Below are 21801 nucleotides of genomic sequence, written 5' to 3'. Positions count from 1 at the left end.
TGGCTAATCCCTAACAGAGAGCCACAGAAAGGGCTGAGAAACTGTGAGGGAGGACTGAAAGGCACTGGAGACCCTAGGAAATGCAGACATACGGACCATCTGCTGAGGCAATTCCAAGACTGTAGAAGCCAGAGAGGACGGACTTCACCAGGAGAACATGACTCGCTCAACCAACTAAGCAGGGCTCCTGTTGGCAAGCATAGAGCCTGCATGGGTCTGCGCAGGTCCTCCGCATATATGTTTTGGCTACTGGCTTGTGGGACTCCTAGCTATTGGAGCAGTCATGACTCTGACTCTTGTCTGCTCTTGGGACTCTTCCACCTGACGGGTTGTCTTGTACTGCTTTGGTATGAGGGAATTTGCCTTGTCTTGTTGGGTTTTGTGTTCTCATGTTCGGTTGTTGGCTGTCGGAGGCCTATTCATTTCTCATGGAAGATGGGCCAAGTGTTGATCTCCAGAGGTGGGGTGTGGAAGAGATAGAGGTGGACCCGGGAGGAATGGATGAAGGGAAAAACTGTAGGAGAGAGGAACCTATTTTCAACAAAAAGAGAGCTTTTCCTAAGTCTCAAAAGCTTCTATAAATTCATACTTCTGAACAATGTTGGAGCTGTTAAGTGATTGAGGATTCATAGATAAGGGTTGGACGGGTTTTCATTATGAAACTACGGCTTTTGGTGGGCTGTGGGTGGGATTTTCTTATTTAAAGTGACGTATTCGGTGTCCATTTGACAAGGGGTAGACTAGGCACAGTTAGTCGTCACTGCCAGCTTGACCGTATCTGATACCATCTAGATCAGCGTGCATCGTGATGAGAACCGGGTTGCGCCGTGCCGTGGTCTCATAGTGACGAACTGGACCCTGTGGAAGAGGGAGCCAAGGTTAACTCCTTCTCCCTTGAGTCACCTTTGCTCACACTCGCAATACTATTAGCTAACCACATCTTGATTTCCTCCCATTACAGAGAAAGGAACATCTGAGACTCCGCCCATGTTTCCTGCCCTCGCACCTGTAGATTATCAGAGTTATGATTCAAAGTGTGGTTGTTGCTGGTTCTTTTCCCCCCTGATATTTCCTTTAGCTGTGAGATCTGCATCTGCCAGTGCTGTAGCCGTTGTATGTAGCTATGATCGCATTCTCGTGTGACTATTTTTACGTCTCCATATTAGCTTACCCTTATCACTGCATTTGAAGTAACAGTTTTCAAGGATGGCATCAATTTGATTGGTGGTGACATTTCCCCTGAACCCATTCTTTGGTATGTTTAGAACAAAACACGCTTAATGCAATTAGCACGTTTTCGCTTCCACTTCGAGCTGTCATTTTTATTTCTCTTTGTTCCACATATGTGATTTTCACACTTCTGTTTCTCCCTCTCCAACTTATTTGGGATTGTTTTGCCGTTTTTTATGTGCTAAATCATATAGTAAATGCTGTTTCGTTTCTGAGGCCCTGTCATGACCTTGCTGTTGTTGGTAACTGTCTTGTCTTATCATAGCCATTCTGGAAATGTTACCTCATGATTTTTGACTTATCTTTATCATGTTTCTGTGTAGTTTAAAGTTCTGTTTTGTTTTGTGTTAATGTTCCACACAGCAGAGCAAAATTTGTAGTTAAAATATTAATTGAATAACTGTCTTATTAATTTTATCAGGTTGATTATTGAAAGCCCATAATAAATACATTATCTTCTTACACATTTATTGTTATAGTGTCGTCCCATTATATGTATTCACTCTGATAATGATGTAATAGCTTTCCTGGATTCTTCTGTATCACATCATGCCTCCCACAGATACTGCTTAGCTTTATTTTTAAAGGCGGGTGTCTTCTCTTTCTATTTCTTGCCTCAGTTCTGTGGCTAGGATTCCCAGCCCAGTGCGGAATATAGGCTGCGCAGCAGACATACTTGATTTGCTCCTGATCTCTGCAGAAAGGCGCCCAGCTCTTGTCATTAAATCCGATGTGGCTTCTTGTGAGCATCCTTTATCAGACTGGGGAAGCCATCTATCCCTGGTTTGCGGACATTTCAATCATTAAAAAAAAATGTGTTGGCTTTGTCAAGCGCTTCTTATGGATCTGTTAAAAAAATTCTTTCACTTATTTTCGCCCTGTTGATATTTAATTGATTTTCAAATATTAAGCCAAAGCTGGGTCTCTGAGGTAAACTTTGCATTAATAATATATGTTTCCCTGTCCTAATGTGTGTTTCTTTTTAAATGATGGATGACATTCATAGTTATTTTCTTAAAGACTTCCCATTTATGTTAGTTATGGAACAATATTAATCCAGACTTTCCACTCTATTTTTTGATATATTTTTCTGACTGTGTAATCAGGCTAAAATAGAAAATTAGTGGGGACTGGTTCTCTTGTGTTGAACTTTGAATATGAAATGATGTAGATGAGATAGTAGTAGTTAAGACCTTTCTTCTAGGCTTTTACTGTGGATAACTTTCTATGTTAAAGCCGTTTATGTTTTAACAAGGTATTTATTTACAAAGTAAATAAAAATTGCCAGCTGTAAGAGATGAAGAGCAAGTTGGAGAGGTGGCTCAGTGGTTAAGAGCACTGACTGCTCTTCCAGAGGTCCTGAGTTCAAATCCCAGCAACCACATGGTGGCTCACTACCATCTGTAATGGGATCTGATGCCCTCTTCTGGTGTGTCTGAAGACAGTGACAGTGTACTCATATAATAAAATAAATAAATAAATCTTTAGAGAGAGAGAGAGAGAGAGAGAGAGAGAGAGAGATGGAGAGCATGTAAAAAGTAAAGTAGATAGTGCTGGGGTTGCATAGTTTCTGTTTCTTAGTGAACACAGCACTGAGCTGGGGATGTAGCTCATAGGCAAAGCATTGGCTTGGTTGCCAGCACCACAAACAGAGATAGAAAATAAATGAGTAAGTAAATAGGTCAAAATGGAAAGTGATGGGATTTCCTGTGTATACCACCCACTGGGACAACTCTTCCATAAGTCAACGCTACAAAGTTACCCAAGAACAAAAGTTGCCTCACTCAAATACCATGTGAACTTTTCTTTGTTTCCAAAGCCATATTTTTCTGCAGTTTAATGCAAATTGTTTTCTAATATGTCTTGTTAATTAATCACATATGTATGTTGCGATGGGGAGGATATGTGTGCTTGGGCCGGCAGAGACCAGACAAGGGTATTGAATCCACTGGAGCTGGAGTTACAGGCCGTTGACACAACATAAATGATAAAATGTTGCAGGCACTTGCAGTACCCCACATTATGTTTTGATGTGAGTATTCACTGTGGTACGGTTTAAGTCAACCTTGTTGGCTTGACTATTATCTGACATCGTTATCATTTAGTATGATAATTTCATTATTGACTCCGCCTTTTCCTTTGTTTTATCTCACCCACAGTGGGCTGGGCTCTCCCACGTCAATCATTAATGAGTAAAAGCCTCAACAGGTTTACTCAGATTCCGTATCTGGACTAGAGCTATGACTCAGTGGCTCAACCACAGGCACCGGAGTATGGAATCTCAGCTGTGCAATTCTCTGTTTGACACTGCTATGCTAGAACACATGACCAAAAGCACCTTGCAGAGGAAAGGGTTTAGCCATGCTAGAACACATGACCAAAAGCACCTTGCGGAAGAAAGGGTTTATTGGGCTTCCATGTCCAAGTCCCAGTCCATCACTGAGGGAAATCAGGGCAGAAACTCAAAGTAAGAACCTACAGTCAGGGACTGAAGCAGAGGCCATGAAGGAGTGCTGTTTACTGACTTGGTCATCATGACTCGCTCAGCCAGCCCACTTTTATATATGGTCCAGGACAACTTGCCCAGGGGATGACACCACCCACAGTGGACCGGGAGTTCTTACATCTATCACAGCCCGAAAGTGCCCCCCAATCCTTGCCTGTAGGCAATCTGATGGGAGCAGAGGTTCTTGCTTCCCAGATGACTCTACCTTGCATCAAGTTGACAAAAAAATAAAAAAGAAAAAATAACAAAAGAAAAAAAAACAAAAGAAAACAAAACAGAAAACCCCAAAACACACATGAGTGTGCGGCCCATGGGCTGCACATACTTCAGGACAGCTATGAATTCAGCCCACAGAAAGTCATACTTATTAAAAATGTTATGTGATATTCTTGGTAACTCCCTTGCATGATTCTCCAGTGTTAACTTTGTAGACCACACCTTATATTACATCTGGGAAGCAAGAACCTCTGCTCCCATATCAGAGTCTTTGTTGTTTTTGCTGTTGTTATTATTATTATTATTATTATCATTATGATGATGATGATGATGATGATTTTCTAGTTCTCCTTTTATTTACTTACTTTTCTGCATCATGTAATTTTTGTTACTCTCATATTAGGGACATATATATTATATATTATATGTTATATATGTATATATTACATATATGTATCTTTATGTGTATGCATATATATGAGTACATTTGTTGTGTATATATGCACACATATAAATACATCTTTGTTTATAAGAATTATAGCTTCCTTGGAGGGTTGACCTATTTATAAGTAGAAAGCCTCCTCTTTATGACTTGCGATTTTTTGCTCTTAAAACTGCTTTGCCTAATTCTCAGCTGTGCCTACTTTTCTAGTTGGTGACTGGTGCTCTTGAATTCTTTGACTTTGAGTCTATCTGCATCTCTCTATCTAGAGTGTCTTCCCTTTGTACAAGGAATGGTTGGGTCACGCCTTCTTTAAAACCCCTTCCTAAGCATCTTGGCTGTGATCTAACTGCTAAGTTCCCTCTCCCAGGAGGTTTCTATTGTGCCTGTTTTATCCAGCGTGTGTCTCATGCTTCCTATTTCCTTTGTATGCTTCATGATTTTTGCCGGAAAATGGTTATTGTTGATAATATATTTAAGTAATTCTGGGAACTTGTCCCCACTTAAGGCTTGTTACTACAGTTTTCTTGTTTACGTGTTTAGCAAATGGAGGGTCATTTCCTTTCCGTTAGGTCTGTTCTGCATCCTGTTCTCTCCACATCCTTCTCGTCCAGAGCAGTCAGCCTCTGATGCTGTTTTGTGAAGACACACAGCTTTGACCCTATTGCACTGCATCCTGAGATACCCATAATGCTGCAGGTTTCTCCTCAGCCTTTACTGGTCTCCTCCAGCTGCGAGGCTCCTAAGTTCTGGGCCACATTGTTTCTTGGCAGAGCTGTGATGTATAAGCTCCTCCCAGGCAGTTCTCCTCTCTGTTCTTTATGTAAAGAACAACCCTGAATTTAAGGATCACACTTAGGTGCATTTTTGCTTGTGGCAAATCACTTGGCCGCTGTGCACTTACTTTATAAGTTAGTTTTAGTCATTTCTTGGGCTTTATATTTACCAAGGCTCATGAGAACAGGTAAACATTGTGACATCACCCGTGATGTGTCAATGTGCACACGCTGGGGAACATCATTTCATTCCTGAATATTCTGGGTTAAAATTTTAAATTTTTAAATGCGAGATTTTTATTACAAGTATGTGGTCTATATTAAAACTTGTTAAGGGGTTGGGGATTTAGCTCAGTGGTAGAGCGCTTGCCTAGCAAGCTCAAGGCCCTGGGTTCTGTCCCCAGCTCCAGAAAAAAAAAAAAAAAACTTGTTAAAACTACCTAAACTTTAAGCAGTGATGGTATTTAAGTAAAATGTTATTTTTGCATTTTGCAGCCCGAAAAACAGTTGGGTTATGTATACAGATATTCAGAAATTAAAATCATAAAACTTAAAAGAAATAAAGGTAGATAAGTAAATTCCTCCCGGATTGATCTGTTCCTACCATGGCTCCTAGAATGGACTATTTTCTGGAATCAGTATTGATATAAGTATTGATTCCCTCTTTTCTGTTTATATCTTTGTTAACAACTCCTTTAGGCTGTGTTATTTACCAATTCTTTTCTGCAAACTAGATGACCTACTGCCCGGTCCGTATCTTCTTCATTCGCATCTCTAATATTCTAGCAGTTACTTTCTCTGAATGGCATTTACTGTTTTGGAGATTGCTCTTAGATTTAAAACTCTACATTTTGTTTCAGATGACAGTATCTTGGGGAGGAAGTGATAATCTGCTTTATGACTGTATAAATTAATGATGTGACAACTCTCTGGTCTGCTTAAAGGGCAGGTTTCTATTGTAGATATGAAAGAGAGAAAAGCCAGAGGCCTCTGGAAGAAGGTAGAGCAGAGAGAGAAAGTAGACTGAATATGGCCAGCTTACCTGGCCTGGCCATGAGAGAAGAAGGAGCAGAACAGAGGTGGTGGGGGAGGGAGTGGAGGGAGAGAGATGAAGACAAAGAACAGTCCACGACAGTACAAAGCTGAGATAGTAGAGTTATAAGGAAAAGCTGAGTTGACAGAAGCTCCTGAGCTGGAGGAAGTTGATGGGGTTGAGGGGATAACTGCTGAGAAGAGCATGGATGCCAGCCTGGACTCTGAAATGTGTAACAGGTACTTTCAATACTGAGAGAGCCTGGAGACCAGCATGAGCTTTGGGTTATGGAATCCATTGATAGCCATTCGTCCCTTCTGCCAGTGATTAGGGAAAGGCTCCTTGGGTAGAGAGAACTAGCTGTACAAGCTCCTGAATGAAGATGGGAAGATCTCCCAGGCTCAGGGATCAAGTAGGATTAGCATTGTGAAAACGGCCATCCTACCAAAAGCAATCCATAGATTCAGTGCAATCCCCATCAAAATTCCAACCCAATTCTTCACAGACAATAAAAAGTGATGTTCAACTTCATATGGAAAAAGAAAAAAAAAGACAGGATATCGAAAATAATTCTCAATAATAAAAGAACTTCTGTGGTAATTACCATCCTGACCTCAAACTGTACTACTGAGTAATAGTAACAAAAACACAAGGTATTGGTACAGAGACAGGCAGGTAGATCAATGGGATTGAAGACCCAGAAATAAACTCACACAACTATGGACACTTGATCTTTGACAAAGAAACCAAAACCAAACAGTAAAAAAAAAAAAAGCATCTTCTACAAATGGTGCTGGTCTAACTGGATGTCTGCATGTTGAAGAGTACAAATTGATCCATATTTATTACCTGTACAAAGCTTAAGTCCAAACCCATCAAGGACATCCAAATAAAGCCAGACATATGGAATCTAATATAAGAGAAGTGGGAAAAAGCCTTGAGGACATGGGCACAGGGAAAAATTTCCTGAATAGAACACCAATGGCTCAGGCTCTAAGATCAACAATTGACAGATGAGACCTCATGAAACTAGAAAGGACACTGGCAATAAGACAAAACATCAACCTACGGGTTGAGAAAAGTTCTTCACTAACCCTACATCTGACAGAGGGCTAATATCCAAAATATACAAAAACAAAAAACAAAAAACAAAAACAACAAAAACAACAAAAAAAAAAAAAAACCAAAACCCTCAAGAAGTTAGACTTCAGAAAACCAAATAACCAGATTTTAAAATGGGGTACAGAGCTGAACAGAGAATTCTTAAATGAGGAATTGTGAGTGGCTGAGAAGCATTTAAAGAAATGTTCAACGTCCTTAGTCATCAGGGATATGCAAATCAAAGCGACCCTGACAGTCCATCTTACTGTGGCGTGTAGTTTCCACTACCCCACTTCAAACTCCAGGTACACCATGCTACCAGCCACAGCACTGGTGTCCTTGGATCCAGGGCTAAAAGACGCATCCATACACATACACTAGCTTATATTCAATACACTTCTTAGCTAAACGGTCAGGCACTTCTAGCCTCCCACAGCTAACATGTCCTTACCTTCACCCCCAGCCCAACATCTCTAAATCTGCTCTGAATTGAGAACCCCGTTACCTTCTCCTTGCTCGGCACCCTAAATCTGCCCTCAGCTTAGTTGCATTTCTAATCTCCCACCTGCTACTCGAGGCTCAGTCGGGGAAGCAGCCAATGAACACTCCACATGAGATCTCACATGGCTGGTGCCTCTCTCTCCCTCTGAAGCATAGCAGAAAAATCTTTCCTCCTGTGTCTCCTATCCCGACCGCAGGAACTTGGAAGTTCTGCCTCTTTTGCCCTGCCAATGCAATCCTTATTGATCGATCAAGAACCAATTGGGAAACAGAACATTCAGCATCCACAGGCAGTCCTGACCAAAGCTACCGAACCACTCCCTACACGTTACACCAATCAGAATGTCTAAGATCAAAAGCTGAAGTGATAGCACATGCTGGTGAGGATGTGAAAAGGAACAATTCTCTATTGCCGATGGGCTGGCAAACTGGTACAATCACTCTGGAAATCTATCCGGCAATTCTTCAGATTTCTGTCTGCTTCCAGTTTCTGTCTGCACCCAGAGCTGGCCTTGTGCCAGAGCTCTCTGTACCCACATGCCGCCAGAAGAGAGCTGGTCTCCCAAGTGTGCTGACACACCTGAGAGCACAGGTTAGACCACCACTTCTGCTCAAATACAGGGCCCAAAAGGAATCTGGCCAGAGCCCTCAGGACACAGGAACCTAGAAACAGTCTGGAACAGGACTCTTCCAGTTTTCGTCTGTGCCTGGAGCTGAACCTGTGCCACAGCTCTTGGTACCCAAATCCCTTCAGGAGAGAGCAGGTCTCGGAGTGCTGATACACAGGCTTACAGGAAGGTCAAGCCAAAGTCAGAGACAGCAAGACCAGCTAACACCAGAGATGACCAGATGGCAAGAGGCAAAGGCAAGAACCTAAGCAGCAGAAACCAAGACACTTGGCATCATCAGAACTGAGTTCTCCCACCACAGCAAGTCCTGGACACCCCAACATACCAGAAAAGCAAGATTCTGGTTTAAAATCACATCTCATGATGATGTTAGAGGACTTTAAGAAGGACATAAATAACTCCCTTAAAGAAATACAGCACAACACAGGTGAACAGGTAGAAGCCCTTAAAGAGGAAACACACACACACACACACACACACACACACACACACAAACCTTAAAGAATTATAGGAAAACACAACCAAACAGGTGAAGGAATTGAACAAAACCATCCAGGATTTAAAAATGGAAATAGAAACAATAAAGAAATCACAAAGGGAGACAACCCTGGGGATAGAAAACCTAGGAAAGAGATCAGGAGTCATAGAGCAAGCGTCACCAACAGAATACAAGAGATAGAAGGGAGAACTTCAGGGGCAGAAGATACCATAGAAAACATTAACACAACAGTCAACAAAATGCAAAATGCAAAAACATCCTAGCCCAAAACATCCAGGAAATCCAGGAAACAATGAGAAGCTCAAACCTAAGGACAATAGGTATAAAAGAGAGTGAAGATTCCCAACTTAAAGAGCCAGTAAATATCTTCAACAAAATTACAGAAGAAAACTTCCCTAATCTAAAGAAAGAGATGCCCATATACATAGACATCTATAGAACTCCAAATAGATTGTATCAGAAAAGAAATTCTCCTATCATATAGTAGTCAAAACACCAAATGCACAAAATAAATATTAAAAGCAGTAGGGGGAAAAGGTCAAATAACGTATGAAGGCAGATCTATCAGAATTATACCAGACTTCCCAATTAAGACTATGAAAAGGTAGAATATCCTGGACAGATGTCATGCAGACTCAAAGAGAGCACAAATGCCAGCCCAGGCTACTCTACCCAGCAAAATTTTCAAGTAACATATATGGAGAAACCAAGATATACCATGACAAAAGCAAATTTACACATCTTTCCACAAATCTAACCCTACAAAAGATAATAGATGGGAAAGCCCAACACAACGAGGAAAACTACACCCTAGAAAAAGCAAGTAAGTAATCTTTCAACTAACCCAAAAGAAGATCGCCACACAAACATAATTCCACCTCTAACGACAAAAATAATAAGAAGAAACAATCATTGGTCCCTAATATCTCAACATCAATGGACTCAATTCCCCAATAAAATGACATAGACTAACAAAGTGGATCCCTAAACAGGACCCGGCATTTTGAGGCATACAGGAAACACAGCTCAGTAACAAAGACAAACACTACTTCAGAGAAAAAGGTTGGGAAGAAATTTTCCAAGCAAATGGTTCCAAGAAACAAGCTGGAGTAGCCATTCTAATATCAAATAAAATTGACATTCAACCAAAAGTTATCAAAAAAAGGTAAGGAAAAATCCACTCTCAATTCTGAATATCTACGCTCCAAATGCAAGGGCACACACATTCATAAAATAAACTTTACTAAAGCTCAAAGCACACATTGCACCTAGCACAATAATAGTGGCAGACTTCAACACCCCACTGTGATCAATGGACAGATAATGGAAACAGAAACTAAAAAGAGACACAGTGAAACTAACAGAAGTTATGGACTGAATGGAATTAGCAAATTTCTATAGAACATTTCATCCTGAAACAAAAGAATATACCTTCTTCTCAGCACCTCATGGTACCTTCTCCAAAATTAGCCATATAACTGGTCACAAAACAGGCCTCAACAGATACAAGAAGATAGAAATAATCCCATGCATCCTATCAGATCACCACAAACAAAGGCTGGTCTTCAATAACAAAAACAGACAGAAATCCCACATACACATGGAAGCGAAACAAAGCTCTACTCAAGGAAGAAATAAAGAAATTCAAGACTTTTTAGAATTGAATGAAAATGAAGGTACAACATACCCAAACTTATAGGACACAATGAAAACCAGTGGTAAGAGGAAAATTCGGGGTTGGGGATTTAGCTCAGTGGTAGAGCGCTTGCCTAGCAAGCACAAGGCCCTGGGTTCAGTCCCCAGCTCCGAAAAAAAGAAAAGAAAAAAAAAAAAAGAGGAAAATTCATACCTCTGAGTGCCTCCAAAAAGAAACTGGAGAGAGCATACATTAGCAACTTGACAGCACACCTGAAAGCTCTAGAACAAGAGGAAGCAAATACACCCAAGAGGAGTAGACAGCAGAAAATAATCAAACTCAGAGCTGAAATCAACCAAGTAGAAACAAAAAGAGCTATACAAAGAATCAACAAAACCAGGAGCTGGTTCTTTGAGAAAAATACTCTCCAAACTATTCCACAAAATAGAGACAGAAGGAACACTACCCAATTCCTTCTACAAAGCCTTAATTGTACTTAAAACTAAACCACACAAAGACACAACAAAGAAAGAGAACTTCAGGCCAATTTCTTTTATGAATATTGTTGCCGAAATACTCAATAAAATTCTTGCAAACCAAATATAAGAACACATCAAAATGATCAACCATCATGATCAAGTAGGCTTCATCCCAGGGATGCAGGGATGGTTCAATACAGGAAAATCTGTCAATTTAATCCACTATATGAACAAACTTAAAGAAAAAAAACACATGATCATCTCATTATATGCTGAAAAAGCATTTGACAAAATGCAACACCCCTTCATGGTAAAAGTCTTGGAAAGATCAGGAACTCAAGGCCCATACCTAAACATAATAATACCTAAAAATAATATACAGCAAACCATTAGCCAATATCAAACTAAATGGAGAGAAACTTGAGGCAATATCACTAAAATCAGGGACCAGACAAGGCTGCCCACTCTCTCCCTACTTATTCAATATAGTGCTGGAAGTCCTAGCCAGAGCAATTAGACAACAAAAGGAGGTCAAAAGGATACAAATTGAAAAGGAAGAAGTCAAAATATCACTATGTGCAGATGATATGATAGTATATTTAAGTGACCCCAAAAATTCCACCAGAGAACTACTAAACCTGATAAACAACTTCAGCAAAGTTGCTGGATATAAAATTAATTCAAACAAATCAGTAGCCTTCCCCTACTCTAAAGGATAAACAGGCTTAGAAGGAAATTAAAGAAAAGACATCCTTTACAATAGTCACAAATAATATAAAATACCTTGGTGTGACTCTAACCAAGCAAGTGGAAGATCTGTATGACAAGAACTTCAAGTCTCTGAAGAAAGAAATCGAAAAGGTCTCAGAAGATGGAAAGATCTCCCATGTCATGGGTTGGCAGGATTAATATAGTAAAAATGGCCATTTTGCCAAAAGCAATCTACAGATTCAATGCAATCCCCATCAAAATTCCAACTCAATTCTTCCTAGACTTAGAAAGAACAATTTGCAAATTCATTTGGAATAACAAAAAACCCAGAATAGTAAAAACTATTCTCAACAATAAAAGAACTTTTGTGGGAATCACTATCCCTGAACTCTGCTTCTATTAACAGAGCAATGGTGATAAAAAAATAAAAAATTAAAAATTAAAAAAACCTATATGGTGGTATTGTTGCAGGTAAATCAATGGAATAGAATTAAAGACCCAGAAATGAACCCGCACACCTATGAACACTTGATCTTTGACAAAGGAGCTAAAAAACCATCCAGTGGGAAAAAGGCAGCATTTAAAAAAAAATGGTGCTGGTTCAACTAGAGGTCAGCATGTCAAAGAATGCAAATTGGTCCATTCTTATCCCCTTGTACAAACCTCAAGTCCAAGTGGATCAAGGACCTCCACATAAAACCAGATACACTGAAACTAATAAAAGAGAAAGTGGGGAAGAGGCTTGAACACATGGGCACAGGGGAAACTTTCCTAAACAGAACACCAATGGCTTATGCTCTAAGATCAAGAACCAACAAATGGGACTTCATAAAATTGCAAAGCTTCTGTAAGGCAAAGGACACAGTCATTAGAACAAAACGGCAACCAACAGATTGGGAAAAAGATCTTTCCCAATCCTACATCTCATAGAGAGCTAATATTCAATATATACAAAGAACTCAAGAAGTTAGACTCCAGAGACTCAAATAACCCTATTAAAAATGGGCTACAGAGCTAAACAAAGAATTCTCAACTGAGGAATACCGAATGGCTGAGAAGCACCTAAAGAAATGTTCAACATCCTTAGTCATCAGGGAAATGCGAATCAAAACAACCCTGAGATTCCACCTCACACCAGCCAGAATGGCTAAACTAAAAAACTCAAGTGACAGCAAATGCTGGTAATGATGTGGAGAAAGAGGAACACTCCTTCATTGTTGGTGGCTGGTGCAACCACTCTCGAAATCAGTCCAGCATTTCCTCAGAAAATTGGACATAGAACTACCAGAGGACCCAGCTATACCCCTCCTGGACATATACCCAATAGAAGCTCCAGCATACAGCAAGGACACGTGCTGTACTATGTTCATAGCAGCCTTATTTATAATAGCCAGAATCTGGAGACAACCCAAATGTCCTTCAACAGAGGAGTGGATACAGGAAATATGGTACATCTACACAATGGAGTACTAATCAGCTATTAAGAACAATGACTTCATGAAATACTTAGGCAAATGGAAGGAACTAAAAACTATCATCCTGAGTGAGTAACCCAGTCACACACACACACACACACACACACACACACACACACACACACACACACACACAAAAAACCCACCACACACATGGTTTGCACTCACTAATAAGAAGTGGATATTAGCCCAAAAGTTCGAATTACCCAAAATACAATTCATAGACCACATGAAACTCAAGAAGAAGGAAGAGCAAAATGTGGATTCTTCAGTCCTTCTTAGAAGGGGAACAAAAATACTCACAGCAAGAAATATGGAGGCCAAGTGTGGAGCAGAGACTGAAGGAAAGGCCATCCAGAGACTGCCCCACCTGGGAATCCATCCTTTATACACCAACCAAACTCAGACACTATTGCTAATGCCAAGAAGTGCATGCTGACAGGAGCCTGATATAGCTGTCTCCTGAGAGGCTCTGCCAGAGCATGACAAATACAGAAGCAAATGCTCACAGACAACCATTGGACTGAGCATGGGGTCCCCAGTGGAGAAGTTAGAGAAAGGACTGAAGGAGCTGAAGGGGTTTGCAATCCCATAAGAACACAATATCAGCCAAACAGACCGACCCCCATCTCCCAAGCTTCCAGAGACTAAACCACCAACTGAAGAGAACACAGTGTTGGTATCAGGGACAGCTTTCACCTCCAGCAGTGATGTTACCTGCAGGCACATCTGTTGTCATAGCAATGGCTATACATTTCCAGCATACATTTGGTTCTGCTCCCACCTTCACCTTGGAGCAGTTACATCACAGTGTAAATAAATGGCAGACCCTTCCTGTCCCTTTTCTCTTTCTCGTTCTCTTCCTTTTCTCCCCACCCCACATCCACCTACTGTCTCCTCAATGCACCTCTTCCACACAGGACTGTATTGGCCTGGTGTGGTCTGTCCAGACATGAGCTGTGATTCTATTACAACACACATGAAGGGACCTATGGCTTCAGCCACATAAGCAACAGAGGATGGCCTTGTTGGGCATCAATGGGAGGAGAGGCCCTTGGTGAAGGCTCAATGCCCCAGTGTAGGGGAATGCTAGGGCGGGGAGGCTGTAAGGAGTGGGTGGATGGGTGCGGGAGTACCTTTGTAAAAGCAGGGAGAGACGGGATGGGATATCGAGTTTCTGGCGGTGAAACCAGGAAAGGGGATAACAGTTGAAATGTAAATTTTTAAAACTCCAATAAAAGAAAAGAAAGAAGAAACTGGAAATTTTTCTATACCTGCCTGGACATATACCCAAGAGGTACTCCACCATATCATAAGGACACTTGCTCCACCATGTTCATAGTGGCCTTAATTATAATATCCAGAAGCCGGAAACAACCCAGATGTCCCTCAACCGAAGAATGGATATAGTAGAAAATGTGGTTCATTTACACAGTGGAATACTACTCAGCTATTAAAACAAAGACATCATGAATTTTTCAGGTAAATGGATGGAACTAGAAAATATTATCCTTAGTGACGTAACCCAGACCCTAAAGGACATAGATAGTGTGTACTCACTGAAAGTGGATATTAGCAAAAAGTTCAGAATACCCATGATACACAGACACAGAAAAGTTAAACAAGAAGGAAGGCCCAAGTGAGGATGCTTAAATCCCACTTAGAAGAGAAAATAAAATAATCACAAGAGGCAGAGGGAGGGAGGAACCTTGATGGGATAAGGGAAGGGAAGGGAAAAGAGAAGGCTGCATCAGGTATGGTGGAGACAGGAGAGAAACCCAGAGGACCCAGAGAATAAATAGAAAACAGGCAGTAATAGAGGGGAGGCAGGGACGTGAGAGGTTCCTAGGACCCAATGGGGATGATCTTAGCTGAAATGCTCAACAGTGGGGAGAGGGAACCTCAAGAGACCACCTACAGTATATAGACAAGACCCTCATTTTAGGTATGGCGCCACCCACCTGTCCATCATCAAAATACTTGACCCAAAATCATTTCTGTCTAAAGAAAATGCAGGGACAATAACGGAACAGAGACTGAAGGAAAGGCCATCCAGAGACCAACCAGGCCAACTTGGGATCCATCCCATGTGCAGGCACCAAACCCCAGCATTGTTACAGCGGCATGTTGTGTTTTCAGTCAGGAGCCTAGCATGCTTTTCTTCTTGGAGGCTCTACCAGCGTCTAATTAAGACCGATGCAGATACTCACTGCCAACCATCAGACTGAGGTCAGGGACCCCTAAGGAAGAGTTAGGGGAAGGACTAAAGGAGCTGAAGGGGATGGCAACCTCATAAGAAGAACAACAGTGTCAACTAACCTGGACCTCTCAGAGCTCCCAGAGACTAAGCCACCAACGGAAGAGCACACATAGGCTGGCCCCTTCTCCCACCCACCACCCATTCCTGCTACATATGTAGCAGAGGACTGCCTTATCTGGCCTCAGTGATAAAGGCTATGCTTAATCCTGTAGAAACTTGATGCCCCAGGGAAGAGGGATGCTAGTGGGGCGAGGTGGGAATGAGTGGGTGGGTGGGAGGAGCAAAGGGGAGGGGGATATGTTGAAGAACTCATTGGGGGAGAGGGGCAGAAATGGAGGCAACATTTGAAATTAAATAAAATAATTTAGTTGAAAAATAAAGAGTAAAACAAAAGCAAAAGCAAACAAACAAAAGTTCCAGAGGAACATGCTCACTTTTGTCTCACAGCAGATTTGGGGAAATGGAGCTTCCTTAGGGTCTGAAGATGCCCTGCTTCTCTTCCCAGGCAAACTCCTGAGCAGGTTTCTGGGAGTGGGGGATAGAAACAGTTGACAAGTTCCTCTGGGTGGCACCCAGTTTCTAGGCCTTCAGGGCTGGGTGGTTGAGGTAGAAGTATTTGAAAGGGTAAAGGCCAGAAGTCCCCTCTGCTTGCCTCTCATGATGTGTAATCCTGACCTTCAAAGACCAAGGGAAGGCCCCTTAAGTCCCAATATACCATATTCAAGATAGACTCTCTAGGGACACAAATAGGATTTAGGTGGAAGGAGACAGCCACCGCCGCCACCACCACCACCGTCACCATTCCCCTGAAGCTTAGCCTTAACCACCAGGCAGCTGGGAATAGAATGAGGAAAGACCACTGCCTGCCCATCCTGTAACAAAAGTCCAGTGGCTGAGATGGGCAGCCAGTCTAAAGTACTCTCTGTCTTGCTACTTCTGTTTCTGCAGACCAGGGAGAGAACTGGAGCAGGATAGTCTTGGAGCAAACACTGCAAACCCGCTTTTCTCATTGAATTTGCATAAGTCCCTTTGAATGTATGCTGTCTTATTTGGTCTTCGCTTCTATCGTCATTTTTTGATCATCCAAATGGTTGTTGTTCTGTATGGTATGTGGGTTGAGGGCATTGTTATATTCGAGTGCTTCCGAGTCCTCTGCTTCCTCCCTTGGAGGGTGTCCAGATGCCACTGCACATTGGGCTGGAAGGATGAACCTTACTGCTGAAGGGAGTTCTCTAGTTTATACCAAGTTCAGAAAAATCTAGGCAGTCCTGGTAGACTGCGAGCTCAATTAGCAGGGTTTCCCCACTGTTTCATAGGTAACTTCCACACCTTATTGCTCAGAAATCAACCTGTCTCTCTTATATTTTCTGTTTACAAAACTGTTCAGAAGCTCTGTTTGTGATAAGATCTAGAGTACCCAACCACCTGTAATTTTTTTTCCCCTAAGTTTGCAGTGTTTCTCTACCACTGTGCTCTTACTCTCTTGTCTGGGGGTTAGTGCAGATTCAGGAGCAGAGGTCAGGAATAGGAAGTTGGGAAGAGGAAGTTTCTGCATCCTGGAATTCAGAGGAAGTCATGGAAGTCTTCTGCCCTGAGACTGATTTGTTAAGAAGTGATCGTCATTCACTGAAATCTGGCTGGTCTTGAGAATAGTGACTAACAGAGTCAGCAAGTGACTAACCAAATACGGCAAACCTGGTCCTATCACAGGAAGCCACAAAAGGATGAGAAGCACCAGGGGTACCCAAAGAAAGGAAAACAGTAGGGTATGCCTTCCAATCTTTCCAATCTTCCTGATCTTGACTTGCAAGGCCTCCCAAGACTTCTTGAGAGCTGTAAGAGCCCTTCAGCCAAATGACTCAGAAATGATTCTTTAACTGTGAATTCAGGGAGGGAGGGGAAAAACAAAAAAGAATGGAATACTTGGGGCTGGAAAGTTATAATCATTAAAGTACTTGCTGCTGCAAAAGCATGAGGGCCAGAGCTGCCAGATCTGGAATCATTTAGAGACAAGCGACCCAGGTACATTTGTAAGGCACTATCTGGCCTGGATATTTTTGTAAAGGATTATGTTGATTAAAGTGTTCATTGGATTCATTAAATAGGATTATGTTCATTAAAGTGGGAAGACCCACACTAAAAGTGGGTAGCACCATTCCCTTGGCTCAAGTCCTGGGCTGTACAAAAGGGAGAAAGTTGGATAATCCTGACCTTATCCTTGAACTGTGATCTGGAATAAACCCTTTCTCCCCAGAGTTGTTATTGTCAGGATATTTTATTATAACAACAGGAAAAGAAACCAAAACAGATGCCCAGTAGCCAGAGGAAAACCCAAGTGTGATGAATGGGAGAGGCAAAAGGGACTTGGCTTGCTGTGAAACAACTCACTCACCTACATTTAAGCTCAAAGCACTAAAGCTTGAGCAACCCATTCATGTGTATGGTGCCCCACAATCTAGTCACCTCTTAAAAGTCCTCATCACTCAATATCATTACATTAGGAATCTATGTGAACTTCAGAAGGGACAAAGCACATTCCAGCCGTAGACCTTATGTCCTGTTTGTATTCTTTTTGTATTCTTGCACTTCTGACACTCTGTGTGCCCTGACTCTGATGAAATTCACAAAGATAATTCTAAATACAAGAGTATGTGCAGGCACATAAGTAGTTGATAGATAATTTCTCATTCCACAACACCTTGGTTGGCCTTGAACTCATGATCCTTCTGCCTCTACCAAGCACTAAGAAGTTTAGAGATTACAGGCCCCTATTATAAAGGCTAGGGTTTTGGGGGTTTTGTTTTTGTTTTTCGAGAGGTGGGGGGCACTGTTGGGTTTTTGTTAGATTGATTTTGTTTTATGTTTTTGTTTTTTGGTGTTTTTTTAGTTTTTCTGTCTTTGTTTTTGTTTATTTGTCTGTCTTGTTTTGTTTTGTCTTTGACTTTTCATTTTTCGGTTGATGTTTTGAGACAGGATCCTGCTATATAGGCCAGACTAGCTTAGAGCTTGCTGTGTAATATACTAGTCCTTCAAGGAAAAAAAAAAAACTTTTATTTGGACTGGAGAGGTGACTCTAAACCTAAGAGCACTAGTTGCCCTTGCAGGGATCCCAGGGTCAGTTCTCAAGACATATGTGGTGGTTCAAGACCATCTATAATTCCAGTTCTAGGGGATCTGACACCCTCTTCTGACCTCTGAGGGAGCCAAGAATGCCTGTGAAGCACATTCACATATGCAGGCAAATAGTCACATGCAAAAAAAGTAAATCCAATAATCTAATAATTCTAATGATCTAATTTTTAAATATTTTTGTTTAGGATATCCACCTATAAAACTTGATAATGTAGTCTTGCTTGGTGCTAGCATGAACTCCTCTCTTTTATCCTTCCATTTTTAAGAGTTCTCTTTTTAAAAACCAAAAATAAACATGCTTGCTGTCCCCTAAAAAAAAAAAAAAAGTTCTCTTTGGGGCTGGAGAGATGGCTCAGCGGCTAAGAGCACTGACTGCTCTTTCAGAGGTCCTGAGTTCAAATCCCAGCAACCACATGGTGGTTCACAACCATCTGTAATGGGATCAGATGCCCTCTTCTGGTGTGCCTGAAGACAGCGACAGTGTACTTATACGTAATAAATAAATCTTTAAAAAAAGAGAGAGAGTTCTCTTTGTAGCCCAATAACTATCGTCAAAACCTGTATCACCCCCCTTTTTTTTCTTTCACCTTGAAGACTAATCTCCCCAGACCCCTTGGCTGGTATCTATGGCCATGTGACTCAGAGCCAAGTCATGAAAACTTAAAGTAGTCCCTTCATGGATGAAAAGAAATAGCCCATCTCTTCGCCCATCCCTTCTTTAACCTTAAAATAATAATGTGACACCTGGAGTTATAGGGGTATTATGGTGAACATGAGACAATTGTTAAATAACGTTTCTATACAGCTATGTAGTAAATAAGCTGCCCATTTAAATTTGAATTTCTTATAAATCACTAGAAAATTTGAAGCATTAGTATGATCCAAATGTTTACAGTGTATATTTTAAAAGCATAATTTTGTAGATAATAATATGCATGTGTCTTAGTCAGAGTTTCTATTCCTGCACAAACACCATGACCAAGAAGCAAGTTGGAGAGGAAAGGGTTTATTCAGCTTACACTTCCACACTGCTGTTCATCACCAAAGGAAGTCAGGACTGGAACTCAAGCAGGTCAGGAAGCAGGAGCTGATGCAGAGGCCATGGAGGGATGTTTCTTACCGGCTTGCTCCCCTGGCTTGCTCAGCTTGCTTTCTTATAGAACCCAGGACTACCAGCCCAGGGATGGCTCCACCCACAATGGGCTGGGCCCTCCCGCCTTGATCACTAATTGAGACAATGCCTTACAGCTGGATCTCATAGAGGCATTACTCAAGGGAGGCTCCTTTCTCTGTGGTAACTCCAGCTGGTGTCAGGTTGACACACAAAACCAGTCAGTACAACACGTATACTAGTTACATTGTGAAGAAGAACCAGCATTTTAAAAATAAAATTAAGAATGCTGTTCAGCTGAACTTTATACGGAGAGCCACACTCTTTAAAAATTTCCCGTTTTTGTTATTAACTGTATCAAATATCAAATGGATAAAACAATGTTTATAAAAATGTGCGCGTCAAAAAGAAAAACAGTAGAATGACGGCATTAGCAACCACCTAGTCCAGGACTATCTTTGTCTAGGTTGTGTTTAGTTTTCCTTTTCCTTTTAAATAGCTTCCTTCGTTTGTCCAGCTCTATCTTTGGCTAAAATCTAGGAACTGAAGAAAGGCCTTTGAGTCACTACGGTAAAGTTAACCCAGCAACCCCTCCCCTACCCCCACAACCCACTTCCACATGAAGGCGCTCTGTCAAGATACTCAAAGCCCACCACCAAGTTGATCTTTTTCAGACCTAGTCGGGTTTCTAGGCAGACAAGAGAGACTACAGAGAAGGTATTCTTGCAGTGAAGGGTGGAATGTGGGTCTCTGTGTGTTTTCAGAGAAGCAACCCCAACAGTCAGGTTTTCTCAGGAGTTTCCTCTGCCTCTCCAGGACTCAACCGCAGACATGGCGCACACCCCTGCCCAAGCCTCCCTCCTGCAATCCTGCATATGCTTTCAAGCTAAACGACCCTTTCCCTGGTTATCTCCTCACGGGATACATCTGCTGGATGCCTAGCCTCCTCAGCTCGGCTTTCATCTTTCCGTGTCTCAACACATTGTTTCCTCCAGTCCTGATGGCAGCGTGGAAGGCAGCCATCCCACCCGGCCCTCTTTGGGATTGGCAGCGAATGAATGATTGGCAGCGGGCATCTCTGTCAGAGCTTTGGCATGCCGCAGAGTGGGAGCCCCGTGCTAATGAATGCCATCTACACCTACCAGATGTGCCACTGGGTGACATGCCAGGTCTTTTACATAATGCCATTCTGCCGGACACGGGACAGCTGGGGGTGGGGGTGTCTTTTAATGCCTTGGAGTACGAGTGGGTCTGCCTTCCCTTTCTGTCATTTTTTATTCAGGCTACCCTCTACTGTCCATAAGCCCAATTAGTTCCCATTATGCTGCCCTAAAGACTATAAAGTTGAGGATGGCGAAGAGACAGCTCTAAACTGAAGAAACTTGAGCTTAATGAATATGTCCCCTGACCTCCCACGCACAAAAATAGCCCGTCTTCTACTGCCCGCTTACTCTCTGCCTCTCCGCTGCCATCCCTAGAGAAACCGCTTAGAAGTGTATAGAAAGAATCGCAAGCACCTGGGATATCTGGTATTAAATGGGGGAGGGAAGGCCCCAAACTTCTCACCCCCCCCCAGCCCATGTTAAATGAGCAAGAATGAGCTTTGCACGCCTCGGCGACCCCATGGTTCTTCCCTTCTCAGTCGGCAGTGTTTCCCCTAGGGAAGGTACCTTGTCCAAAGTGTGTATCAAGTTATGGATGAAGTTATGGAGGTGAGAATGTTTCCTGAAGTAGGGTGGACTCTGTGGGAAGCACAAGGAACTAGATAGACCACTTTTGAGCAATGGCAGGTGTCTGCGCTCCCGTGTGTGTGTGTGTGTGTGTGTGTGTGTGTGTGTGTGTGTGTGTGTGTGTGTGTGTGTGGCGGGGGGGGGGCGGTCTCCACTCCAGATGGAGAACTGAGAGCTCAAGGTATGCTAGATTAGTCCCTCTGCTTCTGCCACATCTACCCCAGGGGATGCCGAATCTTAGGCTACCTGAGGAGAGCAGACCTCAAATCCCCCCTAGACCCATACCTTCCTCACGCTCGCCCTCCCACAACCGCTACTAACTCTGAGGCCACAA

The sequence above is a fragment of the Rattus norvegicus genome, chromosome 14, assembly GCF_021556685.1.
Source record: "Rattus norvegicus strain SHRSP/BbbUtx chromosome 14, alternate assembly SHRSP_T2T, whole genome shotgun sequence".
Lineage (NCBI taxonomy): Eukaryota > Metazoa > Chordata > Mammalia > Rodentia > Muridae > Rattus > Rattus norvegicus.
This window is presented reverse-complemented; position numbering follows the sequence as displayed.